This window comes from Aptenodytes forsteri, unplaced genomic scaffold (assembly GCF_000699145.1).
Source record: "Aptenodytes forsteri isolate BGI_AS27 unplaced genomic scaffold, ASM69914v1 Scaffold26, whole genome shotgun sequence".
Lineage (NCBI taxonomy): Eukaryota > Metazoa > Chordata > Aves > Sphenisciformes > Spheniscidae > Aptenodytes > Aptenodytes forsteri.
Window position 1 is genome coordinate 294,177 of NW_008794125.1, and position 9,610 is coordinate 303,786.

Genomic DNA, 9,610 nt, shown 5'->3' on the forward strand with positions numbered 1-9,610 from the left:
AGAACAGGCAAAAGATTTTTCAAGGTTAAGTTTAAACTATGAAGCAAGCAAGTAATCGTTACAATTCAAAACCAAGCAATGACCATGGTAACTGGAACTAGCATGATTTCAAGTCAGTGACTAAATTTTTAGGAAATATTTAGCTTAACACAAGTGAGAGGAAGAAAAATGCACATTGAAGATATGCCAAAAATGGCTGCAGAACAGGCAAAAGATTTTTCAAGGTTAAGTTTAAACTATGAAGCAAGCAAGTAATCGTTACAATTCAAAACCAAGCAATGACCATGGTAACTGGAACTAGCATGATTTCAAGTCAGTGACTAAATTTTTAGGAAATATTTAGCTTGCTAGTCTAGCCACATTTTCCATTCCATTCCCTTAGATCTTCCCATTGTAATTTGGGCTATTTTCAGAAGACAGCTGAAAATTGCGCTGAATTTGTATAAAATATACAGCAGTGAAGCCAAGTGTGACAGTCAAGCCTGTGAAGAAAAATTCTATGAAAGTGTCTAAAAATACATCAGCAGGAAAAAACAAGATTTGAATTATGACGTACCTTCATTAAGGGGAATATAGGGCTACAATTTTACTAAAGATAACACGGCTAGGGCCAACTTTAATAATTTTTTTTGCTTTCCAAAATGCAGGAATTAGCAAACTGAAATATCTGAAGTACAACTAACCCAGAGGACAATTATTTCTTTCAAATCCAGAGTACACGCAGTACTCCACAGTAGTGAAATATTTACATTCTAAACTTTTTAAAAATAAATTTCAGCTTTGGTTAAAACCTGAGATTATGTGATTTGATATTGCTTTTAACAAACACAGGAAAGTTGCCTAAAAAAACAAATTATAATTAATCAGGAAAACCTTGTCCCCTATTCCATTTAGGTATACTTGCAACTTTGTGTTCTGAAAGTTTGACTACAGATTAATAGCTTATTAAGACACTTCACTCAAATCTAGTGTAGCTGCTTTATAACAAGAAACCCAAACTTGGAAAATAACATTTTTCATCTTAACCATGGACAGTTAAACACCTTTGATTCAGTTATTTGCTATGTACTGTACAGACACAGCTAGATACCGACAACCAAAATTTTGGCATGCATTTTTATAACGTGCTAACAGAAAGCAAATATTTTCTTTTACTGCTCTACAAATCAAGACTAATGCTAGACTCCCAGACCTGCAGCATATCGTTTGCTGTTTATACTGTTGAGCAGTGATGTAGCCAGGGAAAAGACCCAAGTCTACTCTCTTTCATAACCTCGTTAAACTAACGCGTGCAGAAGGCACATGAACAGATAATGAGAACTGCTTCCTCAAGACTGCTAGCTATTAGTCTTCATCCCAGTAAGAGAAAATTAAACCCAAAACTCTGAGTAGATGATTTCCCATCCTTGAGGAATACTCAATCACGTCTGAGATGTTTGCTTCATACACCAAAGAATCTGACAGAAGAACAAAGCAACACAGCAGGACAGTAATAACTGCAGAATAAAAGACAACTAGCAGACAGTTACTGTCTCCTCCCCGAGTACTTCAGTGCATCCTGCAGTTTTCCCCAAGCCCAGACTTACAGCAGCATACCTTGACATCTCTGCTACATGGATCTGGAAACAAGACTGGACACCACAGTGCCGTCCCCCCTTCCCCCAAACACCTCCTGATCAGAAGCATGTTTTGTCATGTTTACAGCTTCCATAGGAAGTTTACATTACTCCCTATGCCACACATCACTGAGGACAACGTATGCATCAGAGCCAAAATTAAGCACTCCATTTAGCACTAGAACAAGCTGAACACAACCAGCTCATCTTGTGTAGGACAGCAATTTGGACCACATTGATGCATTCTGGAGTGATGATCCTTTTCGGCAGAGCACAGAGAGTTCGATGGATTGCTTTAACAAGGTTAAATGCAGTTTGATCTCTTTACGATTTGCCCTGGGCACTGTGTACAGCACCAGCTGGGCTCCAGGAATACAATTCTGGATAATGTTCTAATAGGAGTTTACCAATAACAACAGGGGATTAGTTAGCTGCTCCCTGCTGTTTTTTGATATTCTTTTGGGACAGAGTCTAGAAACCTCTCACTTTCCTGAGTAACTGATAAAGGCCTGATAGAAGAGTACACTATAGGGCAATTCATTTTAGGCATCTAGATGATTTCTCTTGGGATATTGCATACGAAGTACAGTCACACATGGTTTGTCCTAGAATCCCATGCTTTCATTCTTAGGAAAGTACTATTGTCTTCTTAAACAGGGTCTTTAAATTATCTGTGATTAATCTATCGTGTACTTTATTACAGTCAAAAGTTCAGACACACAATGAGCTCTTCACTGCTGGCCACTTAAATGACAGTAGCTTATATTTAGGAGAATGTGTATGCCTTATATCTGCAAGCACTTCAATAGAAAGCAGCACCCTCTCCCTCCCATGCCCTGCCCTGGGATGACACAAGCACTTCTAATACTCAACCACTGTTGATCCTGTGAGCTGTACTGATCATTAAGATTCCACAGAGGTACAAAATAAACACACAAAAACCAAACAAGATAGAAGTCTGGAAAAAACCCCAAAACACTCTTGTTGAAAAAACGGAAGAGAAAAGAAATGGTTAATGGTTCCACAAAGGATGAAAAAGGCTAAAGAACAGAGCATTGTAAGAGGATACTGGATGGTAAATGTTATCAAAGACATAGATCAGGAGCTTTCTGTCCTGCCCATGTCATTAAAAAAACCCAAGGAACAACTAGTAAAATTAAAGAGAGGATAATTCCTATCTTTTTTCCCCCCAAAACCAGAAGAAAACTGCATTTAAGCAGCAGAACTATTTTACATGATGTATTAAAAAAAATCAATTTAAAAAAAAAATCTGTCAAAGCAGCGCAGAAAAATCAACACAATTTTCCTGCTATATTGACTGTTTTTTCCTTCTGGTTTCTTCCAAATTGTAAGAATGAAAAAATCCCTCACACTGTGCTAATTATTCTTCTTCCCTTTGTTTCAAAAACTGAAGTAACTAGAAACAGGTCTTCCTTCAACAGCAAACTGTCTCTGATAAAAATTTTACACTGAACATGCAATCTTCAGTCTCCAATCTTTTTTTTTTTTCCTTTCCCTAAACACCTCAGTTAGTATCTTTCTCCATTTGGAAGTACAGTCTACTATGTACAACTAAAGATGCAGTGTAACTGCCAGTGGAAAGCTCCGACAGCACCATATGCAATAAAACAATCCATTTTCCTGCTCTCTTGCATTGAATGCTCTCTGTCAGTTTGATGCCTATCACCTCTAGATCTCTCTCCACTACAAACATTTACTGGCAGAAAAACATCTTTAAACATACGTGCTTTGAAACGTTCTCCTCTTAGACATAATGTCTGCATTTGTTTATGTTGAACAGATTTATTTCTTTTCCTCCTATCTAAACCTTCTCTACAGGAGTAGATGTAACCATGTTTTATTTCTTATGTGTTCAGAGTTTCTTTAGGTCCAGAACAGCAGCTGACAGCATGAATGGAAACACACGTAGGTTTTTACAAGTAGAAGACACAATCTTAGGTGTGACCTTTTCTGGTATCTAAGAGAGACGTTTGCCAAGAAGCATTTCACACACAGTGGCAATGTTTATGGGTTTATTAGTATGAGAAAACCACTCAGAGGTTAAAGAGCACATACCTCCTAGACCTGTTCCTCCCACTGTCCGACCAGTTTCAACAGTATGTGATTACACCTTTTCAATAGTTTTTGTGACCAAATATCACAACAGCACATCCAGGAGTTTTCTCTATGAAGCGTTTGGTTTCTACTCTGGGCCGGTCTTTACATGACAGCGCACCTCTGCAACCGCTAAGCTGCCTGAACACTTAGCATCCCAAACTGCAACCACTGCAGGTCCCAAAACTAATGCAGCCTGACTACAACGTAACAAGCCTCCCAGCTAACAGGAGGCCCCTGGCCTCCGACTGCCACAGTTAGTATCACACTGAGAAAGAGAACGCAAGCTGCTTTATGGAGATGAGCACACCTTTTTACAGAGACCCATACACTTTCCCACAGACAACCTCAGCACTCTCCAAGTCATGATCTATACCATACTGTAACTGGTTTTTTTTTGTTTGTTTTATCCTTCTGTTCCATAAAACAGTAGCCTTTTCTGTGTAGGATTTAACAATACGCCTGCTAGGCTGGGCCAGGTAGAATCCGGAGCCTTATATGCAGGCTACAGGGAAGCCTTTGTTGTTCAAGTGATGTACAAGCAGAACTAGCTCATCACAGTCTCAGCCCGTACCTTGTCAATACAAATATACTTGTCATTCAAATATATATACATATGCACACAAAACAGATTGCATATATACTTGCATGTACATATACATATTTTATATATACAACATATAGACAAATATACATAACGTTTTTTAAAACTAATGATCATATTCAGATTCTTCACAATATTCACATTTATCAAAAACATGTCCACACAGATGAATGTTGTACATTCTCTCTTGCAAAAGTTTCAAAATATGAACTGTGCCATTTAAAGTCTGTTAAGGAAATAGGCCAACGCTCCATTTCCCCACATCACCTTTAAAACAAAACAGAAAGACAATTTAATCAAAGCAGTACAAGTATCAGTGTGGATACTTACGCCAATTTAATTCTTCTGTTAAATTAACTGATAGGACATGTTTATATTGATTCAAGACCTCCCAGTGCAATTTATGAATATACAAAGCCTTAACCTGGCAGTGCTGGAGATCTTAAGGTATACCTAAATAGATAATGGGCGGATGAACCAGTAACTCTGGTCTAATTGAGCACACAAGTCCTTACTCTCGTAGTGAGCCTATGGAAATTGCTGCGTGCACTCCTTGCCTCTGTAGTAAGCGAATGGGGAGGGACACTCTATTCACACCAGCAGTTATCACTAGATCTTGTTTATTCCAGGGTAAGTTTTGTGCTCCCATAATTTCAGCCAGCAGCTAAAAATGGGGTAGGAAAATCTTATAATCTCAGACTATTTCATTATTCTCTGCACTAAGTGCTAAGGGTGTAGAAGTTTTCTTGTGGAAAACAAAAGCTGATTTACAGTAAGATGAGCATATAAAATTTACAAAGTTAAAGCTGTCATTTTATACAGAATTTATTTTCTTCCAGCTCTGCAAAACCGTACAGGTTTTCCCCCTTCCCCCAGGATTGCTCAGAAGAAAAGCTTCAATAATCTGGTATCCTTGATAATGGATTACTCATCTCCTGAACCAAAGGGCAGATTATCCTACACACAAGAGAGAGTTCAGACACCAACATCGAGCCAGTTCCAAATACACTTTACAATTAAAGGAGGACCTAATCTCAGGCAGAATGCCAGCAGTTGCATTTCAGGGAACTTGAACAATATATCACTTAATTTTGATACTTATTTCTGTAGTCTTTCCAAAGTTATGCGCTATTAAAAATCAAAGAGTAGCAACAAACACCACCTCTGCAGCAGCAAAAGTACAGAAACAGCATTTCATAATGAAAAACTAATCAATGTAGAATCCCAAACTAGTCCTGCATTATTTTGATTATGATTTTAAAATAAAGGGCATTTATAACAACAGATCGGCTGCTGAGTTTATAATCTTACTATTAGTGTATATTGCTAATCTCTAGTCTTACTAGAGGGGAAAAACTTTGGGAAGACTAGCCCTGTTAGAAGGCCGTTAAAGATAGTTAAGGGGCCAGAGCACAGGATATATAAGAAGAGGCTTTGCTGTTGATGGTGTTCTTTAGCCATGTGCTTGTTCTGAGTAAACCTAAAGGGACTTAACATACCTGACATGCCTACTCCTCTGTCAAGTGTCACTGCACTGGGCAATGGATTCAAAGTCTCTCAACTGGAGGAGAGGGCTTACAGGAATATTGAAACATAAAGCAGGAGCAGGAATCTTGTCTCTGCATAGAACCAGATTATAAAGCAAACATTTTTTGTATACAGTGAAGATATTACCAAAAAAACCCCAAACAAAACGAAGAACCCCAACAGTCCTCCACTCCCCAGACTGAAGTGCTTTTATTAATCCTTACCTTCCAACTTGTCCTTGTATAGATCTTCTTATGACTTACTCCCTTCTGCCGGGCCTGGGTGGGGGGAAAAAAATAAAAAATTAGACTGTTTTTTTAAACAATGCATTGGGCAACATCCATGCACCAGGATGGTGCACCAATGCATCAGGTGCACCACTGGCCTCCATACCTTTAAAAAGAAAAAAAAAAAAAAGCTGCCTGCACTCTGCATGGCTTCCAACCTTCATACTTGCAATTGCAGTATAGAGAACATGGGACAAATATCCTCACAACAGGGAAGAGCAGCTAATTAACCACATTATTAAAGTGCTGCATGGCTTCCAACCTTCATACTTGCAATTGCAGTATAGAGAACATGGGGACAAATATCCTCACAACAGGGAAGAGCAGCTAATTAACCACATTATTAAAGTGCTTACAGCATAAACAACTCATTTTAGTCTCTAAAACCACAAGCAGGATTACTACTCGTGACATCTTTGTCATAAATACTTTTAGCTAATATTCTCATTGTAGCTGACTGCTGTGTTCCCCCCCCCCCCTTTTCTACAGGAAGTACAAAATTCTGCATTACATAGGCAATCTTTGGAGAGCGTCTCTCTTCCTACGACTAACAGGAACTTGCTGCACAGGTAGGGGATTTTAGAATACCAGCTCTGCAGCTTACAGTATTTACATCCCCAGTTCTGAAACAAAAGTAACTGTATTCTGAAGATATGCAATGGAGTATGGGTTTAGATCAGCTGACCTGCTGAGGGTTGATATACCAGGCCCTTGTCCTATTAGGTAGAAAAGTTTGAACTAATCTGATGAGCATTATTTTTCTTTTCAAACGAATGATATTCAGCTTAGCAGATTTTGAAATAATCCAGTTCTAGTTTCCTGCAAAATAGACATTACAACAACAATGCGTACGAGTTATTTCTCCCTCAAGTTGTTTCCCCCTGAAAAACGTAACAAAATAATCCAGTGTTGGTGTAGCTACACCAAAGTTACACCTATTTGCTAACATAATGTAGCTGCATATAATCCAAGCACAATTAAGCATGCTCATTAATACAGACACAGGCACTAATACAGACACGAGATTTCTTCTCTTTCCTGAGACAGTGGGAATCAACAACACATGGTCTTTCGCAACATGTCTGAAAGCTCAGGTAATTGCCCTGTAACTTTAGAAGTTTAAGCAAGAGGAGAACAAATGAGATACAGTAAAGCCTAAGAGTGCGAACACCACAGATACAGGCACTTTTATATATTAATCTTAGAGAATTTAAAACAGTTGATTCCACAGCTGGACATCTCCAGCATGTACTCCCACCAATACACATGGACTCCAAGCAAGTAAATCATTAATATAGTGCAATTAGGTCTGTCTATTTTTATATCAGAAAGGTCGCGTGACTGCCTGGTCAAGTACAAAAGGAGTAAATGGCTAAAGACTAGCATTACTTAGACAAACTCCACTGCGCGCACCCCCCTCAAGTCACACACCATGCAAACGTGTCAGAATATTGCAATCAAACCTGACAATAAAGGCATCCCCAAACGAGCAGACATTTAAAAGAAATTTTAGTTCTTTAGTTCTCAGTCACAATTCAAGGCGATGTATAGATGGAATATAAACAGCTATTTTTCTTTCATACCATTAATACAGTTTATCTATTTTGAGTGTTAACATACATCTATCTGCTTCTGAGCATGCATCCATACAGCCTAACACAAGCACTTTTAATGGCCTCTCCAACCTAACAGGCAGAGCAGGGTATATTCTAAAGGGCTAGAAGAATAGCAAGGACTAAATTCATGGTCTGTTGCCAATAATTTGCTTGTCACTAACTCTATCCGGCTTCAGCACTGAAGCAAAGGCACTTATGATCTAAACAAATGCCAGAGTAGTATTATCAGATTGCAATAACCTTGGTGTCGGAGATGGTGAGAGACATGTGCAGTGTGGACTGGTTTGCTTTGCTTGCTTGCCTTAAATTTATGGACAGGGTAATTTTAGTGCAGGAATTGCTTTCCTTTTCAGTTTTCTTTACAGTCCAAATGACAAGGCTAATCAGGGGAAGGAGGCTCTTTCAAGATTTCAAATTAACAGAATGAAGAAGCAAAGACAACCAAGGGGAGAAAACAAAGGTCGCAATAAAAGGAGAGAGCTGGGAAGAGCAGAGGCACTTAAATATGTGATGGGTCCCACAGATAGCCTGTTAGAAACATTTACTTGGCAGCATTTAATTATTAACAGCAAAAAAGAGAAGCAGAAAGCTGCTTTCCCTTGCGTTCAAATTCTAGCTTGCAGGAACAGCTGCAAACTTTCAAATATTAATGACAGAAAAGACATTCAGTACAAAGATTCCCAGTAGCTAATTACTGTGCAATACTATCCTCAGCCATTTTGCAAATTACAAAGGACATAAGTATCATGTATTGCTTGGAAGCAACAAAGAGCTAACATAAAATGTTGCTGGAGTCCTTGGATTCGAGTTATCAGTGCTGTTCCTGCAAAGTAACTATCTTAGAGAGGTCTTTTGCAACACAGTCTGTTAGCGATTGCACAAAGAAGGAAATTCTAACAACAGGGAATTCCCTTTTCTGGTAATACAGAGCCCTAGGTGTGACCCATGTCATTTCTGTGCTCCGGGTATTCCTGGATGCTCTGACAATCCTACTGGGATTTCCTGTAAGCCAGAAAAGCTTTCAGATGCTCCAGCTTCCTGTAGGAATTGGACATAAACGTGCAGGGGTTTAAGATAATACAGTTCGACACAGGACCACCCACTTCCCTCTTATCACAGCTACACAGCACCTGCAAGATACCATCCCTCCTGCTGCCCTCGGACAACGCCTGGGGCTGGAGTCAACTAAGCATACTGCATCCACTCGGCTACCCGCTCTCCCGTTCACAGGCCCAGAAAGGACGAAGAAAATTTTGGCAAGTTCTAGTGGGCACCCTAAATCCGGCGTTCAGTTGGGTAACATTCTGGCAGCCCCAGTATCCCAACAGCAATCGTCCACTTAAGGACGTGCTGTATATGCATATATATGTTTCAGAGAGCAGTTCCTAGGTAAAGACCAACGTGAAAATAAACTCATTACGAAATTTTACTTTCGCGATAGAAATTTTAAAATATTCAAGGAAGATGCTGCAGAACACAAGCTTTGGGTTTAGAGAGCTCTTCACGCGAATATAAACTGCCCCTTTAGTTGGGACCAGCTGGCAGAGTAAGTGTAAACTGTGAGTATTTGGGTGAGCGTTACCAGTAATCAGGGATCCGTCTTTGCCTCATTCCCAGGTCTCGACATATTTTGCAGAAAAAGCCAGCGTAGCAGCAGCGAGCGTTGACTTGCGCACGCACGCCAAGAGGCGCCCACCAGCCATTTAAACGCCTTCGAGAGTCTCCACGCACTGGAACAGACTAAAAGGCTAAATCCGAAGCCTCCCAAGGGCGGCCCGCAGCAGGGAGGAGGGGACAGCGCCAGCTCCTTCGGACACCGACAGCTCCCGGAGGTGCCACCGGTAA